This window comes from Haliotis rubra, unplaced genomic scaffold (genome assembly GCF_003918875.1).
Source record: "Haliotis rubra isolate DU_JTF1 unplaced genomic scaffold, ASM391887v1 Scf489, whole genome shotgun sequence".
In the NCBI taxonomy this organism is placed as follows: Eukaryota; Metazoa; Mollusca; class Gastropoda; order Lepetellida; family Haliotidae; genus Haliotis; species Haliotis rubra.
The window spans coordinates 56785-82507 of NW_025767178.1; the positions used below are offsets into that span (position 1 = coordinate 56785).

General features: G+C 46.9%; 1 long non-coding RNA gene across 1 annotated transcript; it reads right to left on the bottom strand.

Annotated features, from left to right (window-relative positions):
- On the bottom strand, positions 1-25049 carry LOC124291275. Its single transcript, XR_006902182.1, has 3 exons — positions 25036-25049; positions 19466-19477; positions 1-70 (listed from the first exon to the last, which is right to left on the bottom strand). It is a non-coding gene; the product is annotated as an uncharacterized LOC124291275 (long non-coding RNA).
- Positions 25050-25723: the final 674 nt, after the last annotated feature.

Below are 25723 nucleotides of genomic sequence, written 5' to 3' on the forward strand. Positions count from 1 at the left end.
CGGATCAGGCTGGTATCTTCCCCAACTTTGACTCCAGTGCTGCAGCAGGTATATCTCTGTACCTGCCAAGCTGTCTCTTGGACCCTACATACACCTCAGAGGATCAGTCACATGTTCAGGACTCTCAGCAAGGACAGTGAAACTAAGAAGTAGAACTTGATACTCATATATTGTCATGAGCACTTTATAATGATGTGAAATGTTACCTTCAGATTATTTTAAAGAACCACTAAACTTTGTTTTTTGTTACTCTTTTAACCATTACATATGAAAGATTTGTGGTTAGTCTTATGCGGAACACCAAATTTATTCTTTAAAAACTTGTGGTTAATTAATACCGAACGATTAAAAGTGGCCAAAAAGTCGCCTGCTTCTCTCTCGCCCGCCAACGAAACCACAGACAGGTTACGTAACTCTGTCGCCAGAGCACTGCAGTGACGTCATATGAGGAACGATTTTCAGTTAGTTGTATAGAAAGTGTGAAGCATGCTCATCATTTTGATGATTTTCTCGACATCAACGACGACATGCCGAATCGTTGCTTTGTCGTCAATTGCTCCTAGGGGTCGGGCGATGGTGTCACCATGCACAGATTTCCACAGGACCCCGCAGTTCGTGCTAAATGGGTTATGTTTGTGAGTGCGAAGCGAGCGTTGTGGAAGCCTGAAACGATATCTTACTTGTGTTCAGATCGCTTCACGGAAGTTAAAGAATCAAAACTACTTACTGGTTGTAGTAAAATATGTATATGATTGATGACCATAAAGATTTTCCATGACACAACTTGTAACATAACGATTTCTTCCTCGGAAGTGAGGTTGTGGTCGAAGTAACAATAATATTGTAAGTAGTATTATATTGACACCCACCTCGCTGCCAGGAGAAATTGTTATGTTATACTTATATCATGCAAAATCCTATTGGCCATCAATAAAATAAATATTTTACTACCAGTAGAAAGTAGTTTTGATTTTGTAACTCGGTGAAAACAAACCTAAATAGCATTTATCCTCAGACTGGCGGATGTTCCCGACAGGGCGCCGCCATTTTTGAAAATCGTAAAGTCTGTTCGAATTAATGAGATTATAGTTTGTTTTCATCAAGTTAGAAAATCAAAACTACTTTCTACTCGTAGTTAAATATGTATTGGAATCATAACCAAACGGATTTTGCATGACACAACTTATAACATAACGATTTCTTCCACGGAAGCGAGGTGGGGGTCGAAGTTACAATACTGCGCGATAAATTTCTTGCTACATTCACGTGGTTAACGTCCACTCACCAGTATGTAGATACTAGTCAATGTGCGTCTTTATATTTGGTCTTATAATCCTAATTAGTTTGTTATCATACTTGTATGCATTTTGAAACTAAATAAAAAGCAGACGATCTGCTGATACTTATAGTGAATTTATAACAGAACTGTAATAGCTAGACATTTTATAGTTTGCCAATGTGAATCATAATCCGCACACACACCTAGTGTATGTTGTCTGTCTTATTACACTTCACGGCGAAAACAATGATTCTGTTGAATGCTTCGACAAATGAATAAAAACAAAATGCAAATATTAAAATTAAAACAGATTAAAGTTATAGGAACAATATCAGGCCATTACCTTGTTCGAGGAATGTATCCATCAATATCCACAAAACTGTTCCAAATGATGTGTCTTTTAACAGTTTAATATACGAAAAAGTGATCAATCTTTTCAGGTATTGGTGTATAGTCTCATTGGTCACCCAAGATAGCACACCTGGCAACTAATTGCATAATGTCCGCCTTTCTTTCAAAAACAGTAATTTAGTTAGCCAATAATGGGCAATCAATCAATGTATTGCCGGTTAATCCTTTGAACGAAGCACGTTGTTTTTACGCAGACACCGACACGACAGAGTGTATTCAGTATAGATTAGTAAATCTACATACATAAACACTACCTTTGACAATTCCGCTGTGTAAGATAAAAGTAATTAATCAATCAGCGTGTTATCGGTTAATCCTTTGATCGATGTTTATAATGTTGAATATTTACTCCAGACACAAGAAATGCCAAATGGGAACCTTTGTCGGGTAATCTCAGTGTGTTACCACTAATTATACCTGTTATAAATTCATTAACTGACCATCAAGTGAATGATGACAAATAACATGTGTAGGTTTATACCACCTAACACGGGTTACAACAAGGGAGTATTAATTGCTGTATTGCATGTGAAAACTTATGGGCCGACACTGTTTTGAGAATACAAACAGATTTTTACATGACATGATTAAATATCGAGGTAAAAAACACAGAAATGGGATCAATTTAGATCAGTCATTATACAAATAGGGCCTAACGACACCAATCGATTTTGACAGAATCGTCTATGAAAACAAGTTGTAACTCGGAAACTAGGCAAAGCAGGAGACAAAATTAAATGACAGTAGATTGTGAGAACATATAGCTTTCATTTTCCACAACAATTGTCACGATTTCAGGTTTATACAAGCCTGTAAACAAGATAATTTACCCCCTAAAATGTAGATGAATTCTGCATCGGCCCTCAAAGCTATTCCTCATATGACGTCACAGAGACGCGCCGTTCTGATTGGTTGAAATTTCGTTCGCGGGTGAGAATTGTGCACTGTTGTCAAAAAGGTCGATTTAAGTCAATTAAAGGTCGAAATGAGTAGTTTTAATGACGGGGTTTCATTTAAAACGATGCCAGTTAGTGATTTATGTATTTGTACCCCTAGGGTTTATGTGACCTTTAATGAGTTTCCAATACAAGATTTAAAAGCTTTTTATCTGATATGTTTTTTTTTTATTTTCCATCCATTGCTAAGTGTAAATGTAAATACATATTGTACGATTGTAATAAAGTTTGTTTTGTTCATTTACAAATTGTAAATAGTGTAAATATAAAACAAACAAGAGTTCCTTTGTAAATGAAGTAGTCCTAAATAATAGAGTACACTTTAAAGTCATTTGGATATCATCTTCTCTTGCCAATGAACAGCTCCTGGGGCCATGAAATAGTCCTTCAAATAGTGCGCCACTCACCTGGGGTGAGTGAACAGTCCCCATTCCCCGGTCTATGAGGTTCATCTGACTGTTCCGGTTCCTCGTTCTCAGCATGCTGTGTAAAGTGACGCAGGCCTGGGTTATCTGTTCAGCTCTGTCTGCAGTGCTATTTAGGGAGCCGAGGAAGATCTCGAACCTCATAGCCAGAATCCCGAAGGTATTCTCCACCACTCGTCTGGCCCGAGACAGTCTGCAAAAGTCACAAATTAAACATTTTTAAGTCAAATGTATTCAAAATTCAAAACCTTTGATATAATATTGCATACATCCAAAGATACTAAGTTATAATTTGATTTAGGTATTTATGGAAAAGAATAATTACCTGCAGTTGAAGATCTGCTGATCGGGGTCCATCTGACGCATGGAAAAGGACTTCAGCATCCAGGGGCTGAGTGGAAAGGCATCGTCTCCGATGATGAAGTATGGCACACCATACGGGGAATACAAGGTCATCGCCCTCCATCCGATCTCGTGAATGGTTGAAGATCATGAGCGTCTGATGCTGATCCCTTGGCCCCGACGTTGACCCACGGAAACTTGTAGTCGGCATCCGCGAGTGCCAGAAAGACGATAGAGCAGAAGTTCTTGTAGTGGTAGAAGAGGGACACGCTTTTGGGAGGCTTCTTGGTGCGTATGTGCTTGCCATCCAACGCACCGGTGCAATATGGAAGTTGCCACCTTTCCTTCAAAGCACGGGCTACAGTATTCCATCTGCTCTGATCCCACTCTTCTGACCGATACTCAGCTTTGAAGGCGTCAAGGATAGGATTGATGTGCTTACTGCTGGGGCTTTGGCTTTGGAGGAGGGTTGGCATTCTCCAGGTCATCCACCAGTTCAAGCAGGTGCCAGGCTATCTGCACCCAAATAGTAAGCAGTCTTCGCTTCTCGGGGCTCACCAGGTTTACGTCAAGGTTCCTGATGGTGATGTTACTACTTTGCAGTCCTCTAATTGAATGGGTACCTGGTGAAAATGCACCCTGTAATTTATACTATATGGAAACCAAGGGTCTATTCGGCAGAAAAATGGAATTTCCGTCGAGAACCAGTCGCTCCGGTTGAACACAGGTCGCGGTGAGGTCGGGCCGGTCGACTTAGGACGAAATTAATTCGAAATTAGGCCGATATACAGGTCTAGCTGGTCGAGTATAGGTCTTCTCAACTTAGATCGACTGAAGACGAACTAAAATCGAACTAAGGTCGTAAAGGTCCTTACGAGGTCGTTGTGAGGTCGTTTTGAGGTCGTTGTGAGGTCGAGATACCCCCCAGGTCGAGACCGGTCGAGTAGTTTGCGAGGTCGAGTCGGTCGAGCTCCCGAGGTCGCCACTGGGACCGCACCATAACTAACTGACACATTCCTTGACCTCCTCTCCAAAAGCGAGCAACTGACAATATGACCAGTGTTGTGTCGTGTGCCCTCAATGCAACCCCCATAGGTTCATCATAGTTAGTTCATCTGTCCATCATAGTTATTTTAATTCTAACTTGGCCATGGTTATGCCTTGAGTCGCCTAGAGCATGTGGACACTGCCCGTGGTTCCTGTCAGACATGCACCGACACCGATACTGTCTTCAATGTAGTCAGTAGGAGAGACGGCAGACAACCTAGAGCATGTGGACACTGCCCGTGGTTCCTGTCAGTCATGCACCGACACCAATACTGTCTTCAATACAGTCAGTAGGAGAGACGGCAGACAACCTAGAGCATGTGGACACTGCCCGTGGTTCCTGTCAGTCATGCACCGACACCGATACTGTCTTCAATGTAGTCAGTAGAGAGACGGCAGACAACCTAGAGCATGTGGACACTCGCCCGTGGTTCCGGTCAGTCATGCACCGACACCAATACCGTCTTCAATGTAGTCAGTAGGAGACGGCAGACAACCTAGAGCATGTGGACACTGCCCGTGGTTCCTGGGTCAGTCATGCACCGACACCCAATACTATTGTCTTCAATGTAGTCAGTAGGAGAGACGGCAGACAACCTAGAGCATGTGGACACTGCCCGTGGTTCCTGTCAGTCATGCACCGACACCAATACTGTCTTCAATGTAGTCAGTAGGAGAGACGGCAGACAACCTAGAGCATGTGGACACTGCCCGTGGTTCCGGTCAGTCATGCACCGACACCGATACTGTCTTCAATACAGTCAGTAGGAGAGACGGCAGACAACCTAGAGCATGTGGACACTGCCCGTGGTTCCGGTCAGTCATGCACCGACACCGATACTGTCTTCAATGTAGTCAGTAGGAGAGACGGCAGACAACCTAGAGCATGTGGACACTGCCCGTGGTTCCTGTCAGTCATGCACCGACACCGATACTGTCTTCAATGTAGTCAGTAGGAGAGACGGCAGACAACCTAGAGCATGTGGACACTGCCCGTGGTTCCTGTCAGTCATGCACCGACACCGATACTGTCTTCAATGTAGTCAGTAGGAGAGACGGCAGACAACCTAGAGCATGTGGACACTGCCCGTGGTTCCTGTCAGTCATGCACCGACACCGATACTGTCTTCAATGTAGTCAGTAGGAGAGACGGCAGACAACCTAGGAGCATGTGGACACTGCCCGTGGTTCCTGTCAGTCATGCACCGACACCGATACTGTCTTCAATGGAGTCAGTAGGGAGAGACGGCAGACAACCTAGAGCATGTGGACACTGCCTGTGGTTCCTGTCAGTCATGCACCGACACCAATACTGTCTTCAATACAGTCAGTAGGAGAGACGGCAGACAACCTAGAGCATGTGGACACTGCCCGTGGTTCCTGTCAGTCATGCACCGACACCAATACTGTCTTCAATGTAGTCAGTAGGAGAGACGGCAGACAACCTAGAGCATGTGGACACTGCCCGTGGTTCCTGTCAGTCATGCACCGACACCAATACTGTCTTCAATGTAGTCAGTAGGAGAGACGGCAGACAACCTAGAGCATGTGGACACTGCCCGTGGTTCCTGTCAGTCATGCACCGACACCGATACTGTCTTCAATGTAGTCAGTAGGAGAGACGGCAGACAGCCTAGAGCATGTGGACACTGCCCGTGGTTCCTGTCAGTCATGCACCGACACCGATACTGTCTTCAATGTAGTCAGTAGGAGAGACGGCAGACAACCTAGAGCATGTGGACACTGCCCGTGGTTCCTGTCAGTCATGCACCGACACCAATACTGTCTTCAATACAGTCAGTAGGAGAGACGGCAGACAACCTAGAGCATGTGGACACTGCCCGTTGTTCCTGTCAGTCATGCACCGACACCAATACTGTCTTCAATGTAGTCAGTAGGAGAGACGGCAGACAACCTAGAGCATGTGGACACTGCCCGTGGTTCCTGTCAGTCATGCACCGACACCAATACTGTCTTCAATACAGTCAGTAGGAGAGACGGCAGACAACCTAGAGCATGTGGACACTGCCCGTGGTTCCTGTCAGTCATGCACCGACACCAATACTGTCTTCAATGTAGTCAGTAGGAGAGACGGCAGACAACCTAGAGCATGTGGACACTGCCCGTGGTTCCTGTCAGTCATGCACCGACACCGATACTGTCTTCAATGTAGTCAGTAGGATAGACTAAGGCTTAGTCTCTGAACATATATTATTTTGATAGTAACAAACAATCCCATTTATATTGAATAGGAGCCCTAGGGAGACCAGACATTCAGACCTGAACCTGAGGAAATCTAGACTTGCTGTATTTAGGGCTTTAGCACTGCAGAGAGGGCTTGGCAGTAGGGAAATAAATGTGGTTCAGGGACTGAGACAGACTACACAGGACCATGCGCCACCACATAGGTATAGGTGTTTCAGGATCTGTATGACAGACTATCAGTAGGAGAGACGGCAGACAACCTAGAGCATGTGTCAATAATGTGATATCAGAGACTTTTAGGGTCAGGGAGACATAAGGTAGTGTCAATTATGTGACATCAGAGACAGTGTGGAATGTTGTATCGTGGTTGTTTGGCACGCAGTTTTGTTGTCAGGGAAATTTGGCTACATAAACGTTTGAAATTAGTTTTCGGAATAATACAAATGTCCCATTAACAACAAAAACTAAATTCTTTGCTAAACTGTGTATTAACTAGCATGTTGAATGACCAGTCGTCTTCAACTAAAAGTGTCCAAATATTAAATGCCTTTTGTCTTTGCACACAGCTCTTCGTGCGTAGATTACTGCTGCCCTTTCTCGGACCAAACACTTGGCTTGCTCTGACATATGATTATTAGATCACACTCAAAAACGTTAGTTGCACAGACCTGAGTACCTCAGTAATACAAGTTGCATAATCACAAATATGGCGACCTTGCTCCTCGCAGATGTCACCAATCAACCTCGTTCATTCACACAGGGTTGCATTCGCCAGATGCTGCTATGTGACGTCATTCTCCGGGATGGATATAATGGCCAAACATGAAGGAGTTGGGTTTGTACCACACGGTTAAAGAGCTAAGCCACCGTCGCATAAAGCACTGATCATTTGACAGTCGGGATTTGGGGGAAGTACTACCTTCGTCTGTGAGGGTAATATATTTTCCAACATAATAAACCAAATCATATAAACATCAACGGCTAACTTCAGCAAGGTTTCGGCACAAAATATCAAGTATGAGCTCCACATCTTTCTTCAGGTAAGCCTGACATCCCTGTGCAACATTGAACATCCTACCCGTCGCAGATCGGCATTTTCCTTTTGAGTTGTAAGCTCCATATATCCCCTGTGATAAGTTCTGAGCTCAATATCCTCACTGATGGCAAGTAAGCTCTATATCCCCAGTGATGAGTTGCATATTCCAAATCCTCTGCTCCATATCTCTTCGGATGACTTGTAAGCTCAATTTCCAGTGATGGCTTGAAAGCTCTATATCTGCTGTGATAAGTTCTGAGCTCAATATCCCCACTGGGGCGGTGGGGTAGCCTAGTGGTTAAAGCGTTGGCTCGTCACGCCGAAGACCCGGGTTCTAATCCCCTCATGGGTACAATATGTGAAGCCCATTTCTGGTGTCCCCCGCAGTGATGTTGCTGGAATATTGCTAAAAGCGGCGTAAAACCAAACTCACACATTGTGCCTATGTGCCTATGTGGGGATTCGAACCCGGGTCTTCGGCGTGACGAGCCAACGCTTTAACCATTAGGCTAGTCTGTCTCACAGTCCCTGAACCATATTATTTTCCCTACTGCCAAGCCCTCTCTGCAGTGCTAAAGCCCTAAATAAAGCAAGTCTAGATTTCCTCAGGTTCAGGTCTGAATCTCTGGTCTCCCTTGGGCTCCTTTTCAATATAAATGGGCTTGTTTGTTACTATCAAAATTATATATGTTCTGAGACTAAGCCTTAGTCTACCATTAGGCTACCCCACCGCCCCAGTGATGGTTTGTAAGCTCTATATCACCAGTGGTGGCTTCTAAGCTCCATATCCTCAGTGATGGCTTGTAAGCTCCAGATCACAGGTGATTCTCTTGTAAACTCTATATCCCCAGTGATGACTTGTAAGCTCCAGATCCCCAGTGATGGCGTGTAAGCCCAGTGATGGTTTGTATGCTCCATATCCCCAAGCTAAGCTCCATATCCCCAGTGATGGTTTGTAAGCTCTATATCCCCAGTGATGGTTTGTAAGCTCTATATCCCCAGTGATGGCTTGTAAGCTCTATATCCCCAGTGATGGCTTGTAAGCTCTATATCCCCAGTGATGGCTTGTAAGCTCTATATCCCCAGTGATGGCTTGTAAGCTCTATATCCCCAGTGATGGTTTGTAAGCTCTATATCCCCAGTGATGGCTTGTAAGCTCTATATCCCCAGTGATGGTTTGTAAGCTCTATATCCCCAGTGATGGCTTGTAAGCTCTATATCCCCAGTGATGGCTTGTAAGCTCTATATCCCCAGTGATGGCTTGTAAGCTCCATATCCCCAGTGATGGTTTGTAAGCTCCATATCCCCAGTGATGGCTTGTAAGCTCCATATCCCCAGTGATGGCTTGTAAGCTCCATATCCCCAGTGATGGCTTGTAAGCTCTATATCCCCAGTGATGGCTTGTAAGCTCCATATCCCCAGTGATGGCTTGTAAGCTCTATATCCCCAGTGATGGCTTGTAAGCTCCATATCCCCAGTGATGGCTTGTAAGCTCTATATCCCCAGTGATGGCTTTGTAAGCTCCATATCCCCAGTGATGGCTTTGTAAGCTCTATATCCCCAGTGATGGCTTGTAAGCTCCATATCCCCAGTGATGGCTTGTAAGCTCCATATCCCCAGTGATGGCTTGTAAGCTCCATATCCCCAGTGATGGCTTGTAAGCTCTATATCCCCAGTGATGGCTTGGCTTGTAGTGATGGCTTGTAAGCTCTATATCCCCAGTGATGGCTTGTAAGCTCCATATCCCCAGTGATGGCTTGTAAGCTCCATATCCCCAGTGATGGCTTGTAAGCTCCATATCCCCAGTGATGGCTTGTAAGCTCTATATCCCCAGTGATGGCTTGTAAGCTCCATATCCCCAGTGATGGTTTGTAAGCTCTATATCCCCAGTGATGGCTTGTTGCTCTATATCCCCAGTGAAGCTCTATATCCCCAGTGATGGCTTGTAAGCTCCATATCCCCAGTGATGGCTTGTAAGCTCCTATATCCCCAGTGATGGCTTGTAAGCTCTATATCCCAGTGATGGCTTGTAAGCTCCATATCCCCAGTGATGGCTTGTAAGCTCCATATCCCCAGTGATGGCCAGTGATGGCTTGTAAGCTATATCCCCAGTGATGGCTTGTAAGCTCTATATCCCCAGTGATGGCTTGTAAGCTCCATATCCCCAGTGATGGCTTGTAAGCTCTATATCCCCAGTGATGGCTTGTAAGCTCTATATCCCCAGTGATGGCTTGTAAGCTCTATATCCCCAGTGATGGCTTGTAAGCTCTATATCCCCAGTGATGGCTTGTAAGCTCTATATCCCCAGTGATGGCTTGTAAGCTCTATATCCCCAGTGATGGCTTGTAAGCTCTATATCCCCAGTGATGGCTTGTAAGCTCCATATCCCCAGTGATGGCTTGTAAGCTCCATATCCCCAGTGATGGCTTGTAAGCTCCATATCCCCAGTGATGGTTTGTAAGCTCCTATATCCCCAGTGATGGCTTGTAAGCTCCTATATCCCCAGTGATGGCTTGTAAGCTCTATATCCCCAGTGATGTAAGCTTTGTAAGCTCCATATCCCCAGTGATGGCTTGTAAGCTCCATATCCCCAGTGATGGCTTGTAAGCTCCATATCCCCAGTGATGGCTTGTAAGCTCTATATCCCCAGTGATGGCTTGTAAGCTCCATATCCCCAGTGATGGCTTTGTAAGCTCTATATCCCCAGTGATGGCTTGTAAGCTCCATATCCCCAGTGATGGCTTGTAAGCTCCATATCCCCAGTGATGGCTTGTAAGCTCCATATCCCCAGTGATGGCTTGTAAGCTCCATATCCCCAGTGATGGCTTGTAAGCTCCATATCCCCAGTGATGGCTTGTAAGCTCTATATCCCCAGTGATGGCTTGTAAGCTCCATATCCCCAGTGATGGCTTGTAAGCTCTATATCCCCAGTGATGGCTTGTAAGCTCTATATCCCCAGTGATGGTTTGTAAAGCTCCATATCCCCAGTGATGGCTTGTAAGCTCTATATCCCCAGTGATGGTTTGTAAGCTCTATATCCCCAGTGATGGCTTGTAAGCTCTATATCCCCAGTGATGGCTTGTAAGCTCTATATCCCCAGTGATGGCTTGTAAGCTCCTATATCCCCAGTGATGGCTTGTAAGCTCTATATCCCCAGTGATGGCTTGTAAGCTCCATATCCCCAGTGATGGCTTGTAAGCTCCTATATCCCCAGTGATGGCTTGTAAGCTCTATATCCCCAGTGATGGCTTGTATCCCTCTATATCCCCAGTGATGGCTTGTAAGCTCTATATCCCCAGTGATGGCTTGTAAGCTCCATATCCCCAGTGATGGCTTGTAAGCCCAGTGATGGTTTGTAAGCTCCATATCCCCAGTGATGGCTTGTAAGCTCTATATCCCCAGTGATGGCTTGTAAGCTCCATATCCCCAGTGATGGCTTGTAAGCTCTATATCCCCAGTGATGGCTTGTAAGCTCCATATCCCCAGTGATGGCTTGTAAGCTCTATATCCCCAGTGATGGCTTGTAAGCTCCATATCCCCAGTGATGGCTTGTAAGCTCTATATCCCCAGTGTGATGGCTTGTAAGCTCTTATATCCCCAGTGATGGCTTGTGCTCTATATCCCCAGTGATGGCTTGTAAGCTCCATATCCCCAGTGATGGCTTGTAAGCTCTATATCCCCAGTGATGGCTTGTAAGCTCTATATCCCCAGTGATGGCTTGTAAGCTCTATATCCCCAGTGATGGCTTGTAAGCTGATATCCCCAGTGATGGCTTGTAAGCTCTATATCCCCAGTGATGGCTTTGTAAGCTCTATATCCCCAGTGATGGCTTGTAAGCTCCATATCCCCAGTGATGGCTTGTAAGCTCCTATATCCCCAGTGATGGCTTGTAAGCTCTATATCCCCAGTGATGGCTTGTAAGCTCTATATCCCCAGTGATGGCTTGTAAGCTCCATATCCCCAGTGATGGCTTGTAAGCTCCATATCCCCAGTGATGGTTTGTAAGCTCCATATCCCCAGTGATGGCTTGTAAGCTCCATATCCCCAGTGATGGTTTTGTAAGCTCTATATCCCCAGTGATGGCTTGTAAGCTCTATATCCCCAGTGATGGCTTGTAAGCTCCATATCCCCAGTGATGGCTTGTAAGCTCCTATATCCCCAGTGATGGCTTGTAAGCTCCATATCCCCAGTGATGGCTTGTAAGCTCCATATCCCCAGTGATGGCTTGTAAGCTCCATATCCCCAGTGATGGCTTGTAAGCTCCTATATCCCCAGTGATGGCTTGTAAGCTCTATATCCCCAGTGATGGCTTGTAAGCTCTATATCCCCAGTGATGGCTTGTAAGCTCTATATCCCCAGTGATGGCTTGTAAGCTCTATATCCCCAGTGATGGCTTGTAAGCTCTATATCCCCAGTGATGGCTTGTAAGCTCTATATCCCCAGTGATGGCTTGTAAGCTCTATATCCCCAGTGATGGCTTGTAAGCTCTATATCCCCAGTGATGGCTTGTAAGCTCTATATCCCCAGTGATGGCTTGTAAGCTCCATATCCCCAGTGATGGTTTGTAAGCTCCATATCCCCAGTGATGGCTTTGTAAGCTCTATATCCCCAGTGATGGCTTGTAAGCTCTATATCCCCAGTGATGGCTTGTAAGCTCTATATCCCCAGTGATGGCTTGTAAGCTCTATATCCCCAGTGATGGCTTGTAAGCTCTATATCCCCAGTGATGGCTTGTAAGCTCTATATCCCCAGTGATGGCTTGTAAGCTCCATATCCCCAGTGATGGCTTGTAAGCTCTATATCCCCAGTGATGGCTTGTAAGCTCCATATCCCCAGTGATGGCTTGTAAGCTCCATATCCCCAGTGATGGTTTGTAAGCTCCATATCCCCAGTGATGGCTTGTAAGCTCCATATCCCCAGTGATGGCTTGTAAGCTCCATATCCCCAGTGATGGCTTGTAAGCTCTATATCCCCAGTGATGGCTTGTAAGCTCCATATCCCCAGTGATGGCTTGTAAGCTCTATATCCCCAGTGATGGCTTGTAAGCTCCATATCCCCAGTGATGGCTTGTAAGCTCCTATATCCCCAGTGATGGCTTGTAAGCTCTATATCCCCAGTGATGGCTTGTAAGCTCTATATCCCCAGTGATGGCTTGTAAGCTCTATATCCCCAGTGATGGCTTGTAAGCTCTATATCCCCAGTGATGGCTTGTAAGCTCTATATCCCCAGTGATGGCTTGTAAGCTCCATATCCCCAGTGATGGCTTGTAAGCTCTATATCCCCAGTGATGGCTTGTAAGCTCCATATCCCCAGTGATGGTTTGTAAGCTCTATATCCCCAGTGATGACTTGTAAGCTCCATATCCCCAGTGATGGCTTGTAAGCTCCATATCCCCAGTGATGGCTTGTAAGCTCCATATCCCCAGTGATGGCTTGTAAGCTCCATATCCCCAGTGATGGCTTGTAAGCTCCATATCCCCAGTGATGGCTTGTAAGCTCCATATCCCCAGTGATGGTTTGTAAGCTCCATATCCCCAGTGATGGCTTGTAAGCTCCATATCCCCAGTGATGGCTTGTAAGCTCTATATCCCCAGTGATGGCTTGTAAGCTCTATATCCCCAGTGATGGCTTGTGTAAGCTCTATATCCCCAGTGATGGCTTGTAAGCTCTATATCCCCAGTGATGGCTTGTAAGCTCTATATCCCCAGTGATGGCTTGTAAGCTCTATATCCCCAGTGATGGCTTGTAAGCTCTATATCCCCAGTGATGGCTTGTAAGCTCTATATCCCCAGTGATGGCTTGTAAGCTCTATATCCCCAGTGATGGCTTGTAAGCTCCATATCCCCAGTGATGGCTTGTAAGCTCCATATCCCCAGTGATGGCTTGTAAGCTCCATATCCCCAGTGATGGCTTGTAAGCTCCATATCCCCAGTGATGGCTTGTAAGCTCCATATCCCCAGTGATGGCTTGTAAGCTCTATATCCCCAGTGATGGCTTGTAAGCTCTATATCCCCAGTGATGGCTTGTAAGCTCTATATCCCCAGTGATGGCTTGTAAGCTCCATATCCCCAGTGATGGCTTGTAAGCTCTATATCCCCAGTGATGGCTTGTAAGCTCTATATCCCCAGTGATGGCTTGTAAGCTCTATATCCCCAGTGATGGCTTGTAAGCTCCATATCCCCAGTGATGGCTTGTAAGCTCCATATCCCCAGTGATGGCTTGTAAGCTCTATATCCCCAGTGATGGCTTGTAAGCTCCATATCCCCAGTGATGGCTTGTAAGCTCTATATCCCCAGTGATGGCTTGTAAGCTCTATATCCCCAGTGATGGCTTGTAAGCTCTATATCCCCAGTGATGGCTTGTAAGCTCTATATCCCCAGTGATGGTTTGTAAGCTCTATATCCCCAGTGATGGCTTGTAAGCTCTATATCCCCAGTGATGGCTTGTAAGCTCTATATCCCCAGTGATGGCTTGTAAGCTCTATATCCCCAGTGATGGCTTGTAAGCTCTATATCCCCAGTGATGGCTTGTAAGCTCTATATCCCCAGTGATGGTTTGTAAGCTCCATATCCCCAGTGATGGCTTGTAAGCTCCATATCCCCAGTGATGGTTTGTAAGCTCTATATCCCCAGTGATGGCTTGTAAGCTCTATATCCCCAGTGATGGCTTGTAAGCTCCATATCCCCAGTGATGGCTTGTAAGCTCCATATCCCCAGTGATGGCTTGTAAGCTCCATATCCCCAGTGATGGCTTGTAAGCTCCATATCCCCAGTGATGGTTTGTAAGCTCCATATCCCCAGTGATGACTTGTAAGCTCCATATCCCCAGTGATGGCTTGTAAGCTCTATATCCCCAGTGATGGCTTGTAAGCTCCTATCCCCAGTGATCCCCAGTGATGGCATATCCCCAGTGATGGTTTGTAAGCTCTATATCCCCAGTGATGGCTTGTAAGCTCTATATCCCCAGTGATGGCTTGTAAGCTCTATATCCCCAGTGATGGCTTGTAAGCTCTATATCCCCAGTGATGGCTTGTAAGCTCTATATCCCAGTGATGGCTTGTAAGCTCTATATCCCCAGTGATGGCTTGTAAGCTCTATATCCCCAGTGATGGCTTGTAAGCTCCATATCCCCAGTGATGGTTTGTAAGCTCCATATCCCCAGTGATGACTTGTAAGCTCCATATCCCCAGTGATGGCTTGTAAGCTCTATATCCCCAGTGATGGCTTGTAAGCTCTATATCCCCAGTGATGGCTTGTAAGCTCTATATCCCCAGTGATGGCTTGTAAGCTCTATATCCCCAGTGATGGCTTGTAAGCTCTATATCCCCAGTGATGGCTTGTAAGCTCCATATCCCCAGTGATGGCTTGTAAGCTCCATATCCCCAGTGATGGCTTGTAAGCTCCATATCCCCAGTGATGGCTTGTAAGCTCTATATCCCCAGTGATGGCTTGTAAGCTCCATATCCCCAGTGATGGCTTGTAAGCTCTATATCCCCAGTGATGGCTTGTAAGCTCTATATCCCCAGTGATGGCTTGTAAGCTCTATATCCCCAGTGATGGCTTGTAAGCTCTATATCCCCAGTGATGGCTTGTAAGCTCTATATCCCCAGTGATGGTTTGTAAGCTCTATATCCCCAGTGATGGCTTTGTAAGCTCTATATCCCCAGTGATGGCTTGTAAGCTCTATATCCCCAGTGATGGCTTGTAAGCTCTATATCCCCAGTGATGGCTTGTAAGCTCCATATCCCCAGTGATGGCTTGTAAGCTCCATATCCCCAGTGATGGTTTGTAAGCTCCATATCCCCAGTGATGGCTCTTGTCCCCAGTGATGTAAGCTCTATATCCCCAGTGATGGCTTGTAAGCTCTATATCCCCAGTGATGGCTTGTAAGCTCCATATCCCCAGTGATGGCTTGTAAGCTCTATATCCCCAGTGATGGCTTGTAAGCTCTATATCCCCAGTGATGGCTTGTAAGCTCTATATCCCCAGTGATGGCTTGTAAGCTCCATATCCCCAGTGATGGCTTGTAAGCTCCATATGCTCTATATCCTAGTGATGGTTTGTAAGCTCCATAGTGATGGTTTGTAAGCTCTATATCCCCAGTGTTGGATTGTAACCTTCATATCCCCGGTGATAGTTTGTGAGCTGCAAGGACGATGGTAAATAACTCTTTCAGTTAGTATTACTACATTACTAGTCATCAAGCTGTAGCTGCAAGGACGATGGTGTAGAGCTCTTTCAGTTAGTATTACTATATTACTAGTCATCAAGGTGTAGCTGCAAGGCCGATGGTGTGGAGCTCTTTCAGTTAGCATTACTATATTACTAGTCGACAAGCTGTAGCTGCAAGGACGATGGTGTAGAGCTCTTTCAGTTAGTATTACTATATTACTAGTCATCAAGGTGTAGCTGCAAGGCCGATGGCGTGGAGCTCTTTCAGTTAGCATTACTGTATTACTAGTCGACAAGCTGTAGCTGCAAGGACGATGGTGTAGAACTCTTTCAGTTAGTAGTACTATATTACTAGTCATCAAGCTGTAGCTGCAAGGACGATGGTGTGGAACTCTTTCAGTTAGTATTACTATATTACTAGTCGACAAGCTGTAACTGCAAGGACGATGGTGTGGAACTCTTTCAGTTAGTATTACTATATTACTGGTCGACAAGCTGTAGCTGCGAGGACGATGGTGTGGAGCTCTTTCAGTTAGTATTAGTATATTACTAGTCCATAAGCTGTAGCTGCAGGGACGATGGTGTAGAGCTCTTTGAGTTAGTATTACTATATTACTAGTCATTAAGCTGTAGCTGCAAGGACGATGGTGTGGAACTCGTTTAGTTAGTATTTTCACATTACTAGTCATCAAGCTGTAGCTGCAAGGATGATGGTGTGGAGCTCTTTCAGTTAGCATTACTATATTACTAGTCGACAAGCTGTAGCTGCGAGGACGATGGTGTGGAGCTCTTTCAGTTAGTATTATCACATTACTAGTCATCAAGCTCCATATCCCCAGTGATGACTTGTAAGCTATATATCCCCAGTGATGGCTTGTAAGCTCTATATCCCCAGTGATGACTTGTAAGCTATATATCCCCAGTGATGGCTTGTAAGCTCTATATCCCCAGTCATAACTTGTAAGCTCCATATCCCCAGTGATGACCTGTTAGCTCTATATCCCCAATGATGGCTTGTAAGCTCTGTATCCCCAGTGATGGCTTGTAAGCTCTATATGCCCAGTGATGACTTGTAAGCTCTATATCCCCAGTGATGACTTGTAAGCTCTATATCCCCAGTGATGACTTGTAAACTCTATATCCCCAGTGATGGTTTGTAAGCTCCATATCCCCAGTGATGGCTTGTAAGCTCTATATCCCCAGTGATGACTTGTAAGCTCTATATCCCCAGTGATGACTTGTAAACTCTATATCCCCAGTGATGGCTTGTAAGCTCCATATCCCCAGTGATGGTTTGTAAGCTCTATATCCCCAGTGTTGGATTGTAACCTTCATATCCCCAGTGATGGCTTGTAAGCTCTATATCCCCAGTGATGGCTTGTAAGCTCTATATCCCCAGTGATGGTTTGTAAGCTCCATATCCCTATTGATGGCTTGTAAGCTCCATATCCCCAGTGATGGTTTGTAAGCTCCATATCCCCAGTGATGGTTTGTAAACTCTATATCCCCAGTGATGGCTTGTAAGCTCTATATCCCCAGTGATGGCTTGTAAGCTCCATATCCCCAGTGATGGCTTGTAAGCTCTATATCCCCAGTGATGGCTTGTAAGCTCTATATCCCCAGTGATGGCTTGTAAGCTCTATATCCCCATTGATGACTTGTAAGCTCCAAATCCCCAGTGATGCCTTGTAAGCTCCATATCCCCATTGATGACTTGTAAACTCTATATCCCTAGTGATGGTTTGTAAGCTCCATATCCCCAGTGATGGTTTCTAAGCTCTATATCCCCAGTGTTGGATTTTAACCTTCATATCCCCGGTGATGGTTTGTGAGCTGCAAGGACGATGGTAAATAACTCTTTCAGTTAGTATTACTACATTACTAGTCATCAAGCTGTAGCTGCAAGGACGATGGTGTAGAACTCTTTCAGTTAGTATTACTATATTACAAGTCATCAAGCTGTAGCTGCANTATTACTATAGGCCGATGGTGTGGAGCTCTTTCAGTTAGTATTACTATATTACTAGTCGAAAAGCTGTAGCTGCAAAGAAGATGGTGTGGAGCTCTTTCAGTTAGTATTACTATATTACTAGTCGACAAGCTGTAGCTGCGAGGGCGATGGTGTGGAGCTCTTTCAGTTAGTATTACTACATCACCACGTTTATATTATTCAAGTGCAAGAGAGACTCTAACACCTCACGAAATTTACGCTGAGTATCTGTTTTGCTATTTTTAGCATTGAAGACGCAGCACATTCTCACAAGAGCGTACATAAAGCCATGCCAGCAAACAGATTACTATGGGACTCGTTATATGCTGAAGAAATTTGTAGGAAATCCTCGAGTGGAGGAGAGTAGGCAAATTGATTGAACACATGATCACTTATCCATACATTAGTACCACGCCACTATTTACTGATGTGGGAGTGGGGTGGGGTGGGTGGGTGTAGTACAGTGCGAGCGTTATAGCGAGGATGTGTAGTCATCTGGTGATGTAGGTAGGAATGCCGAGATCTGGCAGGTATGGAAAGGTAGGATGTAGGCGTGTAATGGTGGCCTGCCTCATTCAACACCAGAGTAGCTTTACACATACCGCAACCAGAACACTAGTGTGACCAGCCTTTTAAACGATTTGATAAATTATAAAAAACTTCACCAGGAAACGTACTCTACTTTTGCAAGTGCGCGTTAAAGCCATGGTGCGCTTTCAGTATCAATTTTGTACACACTTCTCCACCCCCAACTCTCCCCACCGTTTATAATAATTTACCTACACTTATATTCTCTCAGCATGCAACGTCCATTCGTGTTATCGGGGTCAACTATGCGGTGAGATAACCTGGTATTGTTTTAACATCCTTAAAGGTCAACATGTGAGAAATGGTCCCTCGCCAGCACTGACAGTCAGCAGGAGGATCCAGGTACAAGCTTCTCTGAGGTACCACGACTGACGAACACCGGCTTGCGCTACCTCCGCCACACAGACGTAAGGTGTGCTCAGCACTCAACGGTTTTAGGCTAGTCAGTACCTTGCCATCACACGTGTTTGTACATCATATGGAACAAGAACTGTCTAGAATGTCTGCCTTTGTTGCCAGCCACAGTCATGGGTCACGACATGCATGTAATGCAATTTGATGTCAAAAGCAAACAGTTCGCCTATTAAAGATTGGTTTACTCTTGAAAATACATCAAAGGCATGTAAGAAACACAGCATGAGTAATGAATCCACCAAATGTTCAACGCTTATCACTAATGAATGTGAGAGTCCCAGACCTTCCAGGCTAGTCAGATACCGGCATTCACTTTGTTCCCAACTTCCCAACCACACGCTAACTCGGCAGAGTATAACGGCAGATAACCAACATTCACTGTCAAGCTTTTTATTTCCTGTCAAAATTCAGCAACTGCTGCCTCACTGCATTGGGTCTATTATTTTCCAGACATGTCCGGGATCACTCGCCATGAACTGTGCTGAAACTCGAGCCGGAGGGCATGATTAACTGGTAACTTCAGTAAGATTTCTGTGACGTAACCCCAGCCGCCTGCCTGGGGTTATGACTGCAGCTGGCACGTGACCCAGCAGTGACCACACATGTATGACCAGCTGGATGCTCTCATCCTTCCAACTGAGGGGAAGTCTCTGATACCCATGACGTCATCAGACATAACCCTTGACTTGGCTGTCTACTTAATCTCATTGAGTACATGTATATGCATGTAAACTCGTGCGTTGTGAAATCATATTAGAGCATCGCCCGTATTGCCTGATCTACTACTGTATCCTATAGATAAGATTAGGTTTGTGCCATGTGGATCTGTGACATATAGACTATACCGCCTAATAGTACAATCACTTGGTTGTGCGGTTGATGTAAGCCCTGGCCAGGTATTTCCATCACCCGACGAACAATTAACATGGCTGCCAGCGCTCAACTTGCATCCGCGAATAATCTGGCGCCTATGGGCAAGTCTGAGTAAGTCTAGGTGCGGGTGAGAACTGAAATTCAAAATGGCCTGACTGCCAAGTTGAAACACAAATGGAGAAGATCTTATGTTTACTTGATTTCAGTATAGATTGAAGGTGTTCGGCTCTGGCACAAGTGCCCGTGTCTTACCATGGTGGTGACGTCACTGAATACCTTCCTGTGGAAACTTCCTTCGTAGAACATGATGTTTACGTGATGTTTTGAAAACTTCAAAACTTCTATGCAGATCAGTTCTCTTATCTGTAACAATGAGAGATCTGAAGATAGGAAGTGCATCAGTGTAAAATGGGTATTCACACACGTGCCTTGTTTTTCTGAAAAGATGCTCTCCATGTGTCCCATCAAATATCTTCCTATATCCCCATCACACGCACACACGCACGCACACACACGTGGTTCATAACAACCCGCACACTGACCACCTTCACACCTTTTATGTATACTACTATGCGTGCTGCTTCCAGTTGTAGCTGCACATCAGGAATCTCTGCACGACCCATGAACTTAAAGCCAACCCAAGATGGGTGTAATACACAGCTTCAGAGCGTGTTCATGCCGAGACAGATGAACTATACCAATCACCTAGTGAGCAACGATACCTTCCATTGTGAGGTGTACTTAGTCGTCTGGCTCGGGTTTCATTCAAAGACTTATCTCGGTACATCTGCGGTTCTTGTGCACATGTGGTTCATTACAGTGGTCGATGCACATCAGAAGATATGTCTGTTTGTAGACATACCAGGGGGTTTGTAGACATACCAGGGGGTTTGTAGACATACCAGGGGGTTTGTAGACATACCAGGGGTTTGTAGACAAGGTTTGTAGACATCGTAACCTATCAACTCATCAATAACATCGTAACTAATCAACCATAACTCAAATAACTGAGCCCTGAGTATACAAGAAATAAAGTGAATAGGAGGGCCGATTAAGGTTTTGTTGAGCAATAGTCATTTGAAAAGTCGATCATCATACAGTTTACGGATCCGGCCCCTGACTTCAAAAAGATCACAATGGCTGTAGAACATGTGGAACTTACCGATGGTAACAGATACACTATGATCAAAACGCCTAAACCTGCTACAAATGAGTAAACTACGTTGACACATGATTGAATACGCGAGGCTTCAGGAAGAGTGTGTTACACTAGTTTGATACTTATATATTCAAACACTATTCAAATGTTTTGAGGCCGCTGGGATCTTATAGAAAAGATCATTTGTCGTTTTTCGTTTGTAGGCATTACCTAAACATATTTATGCCTCAAACTGTAACGCCATAAAAGCATTGTTGCAAGATGTTACCAAAAATATTGACGCTGTTGGATGTAATAAGAAACATCCTTGTTTGGCAACTCCAAGGTAGAAACACATTCTAGTCCTCAATACGGAAACGCCTGTAGAAAGGTAACAGTGAGGCAGCAGCCTGTAGTGTGGAACGGTCAGGTAACTGTAAGGGCAGCCTGTAGTGTGGAACAGTCAGGTAACTGTAAGTCAGCCAGCAGTGTGGAACAGTCAGGTAACTGTAAGGTAGCCTGTAGTGTGTGAAACAGTCAGGTAACTGTACAGGCAACCTGTGGAAACAGTCAGGAACAGCCCCAGGTGGAAACAGCCAGGTAACTGTGGGGTCCCCCTGTAGGGGTGGAACAGCCAGGTAACTGTAAGGCAGCCTGTAGTGTGGAATCAGTCAGGTAACTGTAAGTCAGCCTGTAGGGTGAAACAGTCAGGTAACTGTGAGGCAGCCTGTAGTGTGGAACAGCCAGGTAACCAAAAGGCAGCCCAGTGTGGAACAGTCAGGTAACTGTAAGGCAGACTGTAAAACAGCCAGTAACTGTGGGGCAACTCGGTGGGAAATTAGCCAGGCGCAAACTGGGTCCCCTGTAGTGGGTGGAACAGTCAGGTAACTGTGGGGCAGACTGTAGTGGGAACAGCCAGGTAAACTGTGAGGCAGCCTGTAGGGTGGAAACAGCTTCAGGTAACAAGCAGCCTGTAGTGTGGAACAACAGCCAGGGCAACTGTGGGCAGACTGTAGGGTGGAACAGTCAGGTAACTGTGAAGCAGACCGTAGGGTGGAACAGTCAGGTAACTGTGGAAGCAGACTGTAGTGTGGAACAGCCAGGTAAATGTAAGGCAGCCTTGTAGTGTGGAACAGTCAGGCAACTGTGAAGGTAGCCTGTAGTGGAACAGGTCAGGCAACTGTGAAGCAGCCTGTAGGGTGGAACAGTCAGGCAACTGTGAGGCAGCCTGTAGGTGGAACAGTCAGGTAACTGTAAGGCAGCCTGTAGGGTGGAAACAGTCAGGTAACTGTGAGGTCCCCTGTAGGGGAAACAGCCAGGCAAACTGTAAGCAGCCTGTAGTGTGGGAACAGTCAGGTAACTGTGGGGAAGCAGCCTGTAGGGTGGAACAGTCAGGCAAATGTGAAGCAGCCTGTAGGGTGGAACAGTCAGGTAACTGTGGGGCAGCCTGTAGGTGGAACAGTCAGGCAAACTGTGAAGGCAGCCTGTAGGGGTGGAAACAGTCAGGTAACTGTGAGGCAGACTGTAGTGTGGGACAGTCAGGCAACTGTGGGGCAGACTGTAGGGTGGAACAGTCAGGTAACCAGTGGGCAGACCAGTGTGGACACAGCCAGGCAACTGTGTGGAACAGCCTGTGTGGGCAGGAACTGTAGGGTGGAAATAACCGTGTGGGCAGACTGTAGTGTGGACAGCCAGTAACTGCCACAGTAGCCTGTAGGGTGGAACAGTCAGGTAACTGTGAGGCAGACTGTAGTGTGGAACAGTCAGGTAAATGTGAAGCAGACTGTGGGTGGAACAGTCAGGTCTGTGGGGTCAAGAACCCGTAGGGTGGAACAGTCAGTAACCGTGGCAAGACTGTAGTGTGGAAACAACCCCTGCCGTGGCAGTGGAAACAGTCAGGTAACTGGGCCGCAGCCCGTAGTGTGGAAAGTCACAGCCGCAACCTGTAGGGTGGAACAGTCAGGTAACTGGAGGTGGAACAACCTGTAGGGTGGAACAGGCAGGTCCTGTGAAGCAGCAACCCTGTAGGGGTGGAACAATCAGGTAAGGCAACCAGTAGGATGGAAGTCAAGATAACTGTAAGGTAGCCTGTAGGTGGAAACAATCAGGGTGGGCAGACTGTAGTGTGGAACAGCCAGGTAACTGTGGACAGCCAGTGGTGGGTGGAACAGCTCAGGTAACCGTGACAGCTTGTAGGGTGGAACCAGGAAAACTGTAAGGCAGACTGTAGTGGGAAAATCAGGCAAAATGTGTAGAGCTCAGTAGGGAGGAACAGTCAGACCAGTGTGAATTGTGGACTGTAGGGTGGAACAGTCAGGTATTGTGTAATGGAAAATCGTAGCGTGGAACAGTCAGGTAATCCGTGGGCAGACTGTAGCGTGGAACAGTCAGGTAACCGTCAGGCAGCCTGTAGTGTGGAACAGTCAGGTAACCAGGGCCGCAAATGTAGGGTGGAATAAGTCAGGTAACTGTGGGGCAGCAAACATGGTAGGGTGGAACAGTCAGGTCCTGTGAGGCAACATGTAGGGGTGGAACAGTCAGGGTGAGGCAGCAATGTAGGTTAGCACAGTCAGTGGGTGTGGGGCCGTGAACCTGTAGTGGAAAGTCAGGTAACTGTGGGGCAGCAACCTGTAGGGTGGAACAGTCAGGTACCTGTGGGGCTGCAACCTGTAGGGTGGAACAGCTCAGGTAACTGTGGGGCCGCAACCTGTAGGGGTGGAATAGCCGGGTAACTGTGGGGCAGCCGGAACATGTAGGGTGGAAATAACCAGGTCGAAGAAGCAGCAACCAGGGTGGAACAGTCAGGCAAAATGTGGAAGCAGACCTGTAGGGGTGGAATAGTTGGTGGAACAGCCAGAACCTGATCAGAAGAACTGAACAGGTAACGTGGTGGAAAAATCAATGGAATGGAAATGAAGTCAGGTAACCCAGGGAACGAACCCAACGAACCCAGTGGAACGAACCGGCCGGAACCCAGGGTGGAAACGCCAACATGGCAAAATACGGGGTGGAAATGAAGCTGAACGGTGGAAACAGCCAACTGGGGTCAACCCGTGGAAAGCCAGGACCCAGGTGGAACATCCCCAGACAACCCAGGAATGAATAACGAAACAGTGGAACAGCCAGGAATTGGCCAGGCCCACGGAAGCAGACTGGTGGAACGGAGCCAGGAATGTGGAACCCAACCCAGGAATAACTGAAGAACCCAGGAATGAAATAACATGGAACAATCCCTGTGGAAATAACCCGGAGGAACAGCCCGGAACCCCAGGAACACGGAAACGACCCAGGGTCGCGAAATAACGGAAGAACCCAGAACCCAGGGCCGCAACCCATGGAACGAACACGAACCCGTGGAATGAAGGACCCAGTGGAACAGGCCATGGAAATAACCCATAACGAACCCGTGGAATAACGAACAGACCAGTCCCCGGAAATAACCCGTGGAACAGCCGAACCCAGGAACAGCCAACCCGTGGAAACGCTGGAATAGCTGGCCGGAACCCGAAGAACCCGGGATCGCAGCCAGACCCATCCGGAACCGTCAACCGGAACGAACCCAGGAACAAAACGAACGAACAGACGAACCCAGGGTGGAAACACAGGAACCCAACGGGTGGAACAACCCAGGGTGGAACGACCCAGCCACGGAGGAAACGACCCAGGACCAACCCAGGAACAACTGAAACGGACAGCAGCCCAGTGCAACAGCCAGAATCGGAGGACGCAACCAGTGGAACGCCAGGACCCGGAAGAGGTGGAACGGAGGAACAGGTGGAACAGCCGGAACACGCATGGAAGAGTCAGGTCCAGGAGGCAGCAACCGTGGAAAGCCGGAACCCAGGAACGAATAACCCAGGATCGTGCACGGCCAGGACCGGGTGGAAACAGGTGCCCAACCGGAATCCCATAACCGGTGGAACAGGCAAGCCAGGGGTGGAAATCCAGGTAACTGGAGGCAGCCCGTGGAGGAACGGACCAGCCCCAGGCAACCGTGAGGCAGCCCAGTAGGAACGGACCCATAACCAGGAGGTGGAAGGTAGCCCAGTGGAAATCAGCCGAAGGACCACAGGAGGCAAAAGCCCAGGAACAACTGTGGGCAGCCCGTAGGAACAACAATGTAGACCCGAAGTGGAACAATGAAGGCAGCCCAGGTGGAACGGAATCCGTGGAATCACTGTGGAACAGTGGAACACCAGGAGGCACGCCCTGTAGGTGGAATGGAATCCGTGGAGGCAGCCCCAGGAAACAACCCCAGTGGAAACAGCCGAACGACCAGGCCCGTGGTGGAACGACCATGTAACTGTGGAGGCAGCCCAGGGAGGAGGAACTGTGGTGAAACAACCGTGAACCCAGGTGGAACAGACCAAACCCAGAGGCAGCCCAGTGTGAAACGACCAGGCCGGAACCAGCCGTAACCAGGAACACACCAGGTGGAACAGCCACCGTGGAACAGCCAACTGTGGGGCGGACCAGGAAACGAACAACCCAGACTGGAACAACCAGGACAGCCCCAGCCCATCAACGAATAACCAGGCAGCCCTGTGGAACACAGGGCAACCCAGTGGAACGGCCAACCCCTGTGGAATGAAGAACCAGTGGAAACAGTGGAACAGACCAGTGGAACCACAGGATGTCCCCTGTAGGGTGGAAAGCCAGGGTGGAAATAACCCAGGAGGGTGGCCCAGGACCCAGTGGAAACAGTGGAAACACAACCGTGGAAACAGCCCAGGAACTGTGGCGGAACCCAGTGGAACAAACCGGTGGAGGCCCAGGAACAGCCCCAGTGTGGAACAGCCAGAATCAGTGGAAACAAATAACCGTGGGGCAGATCGTGGTGGAATGGCAT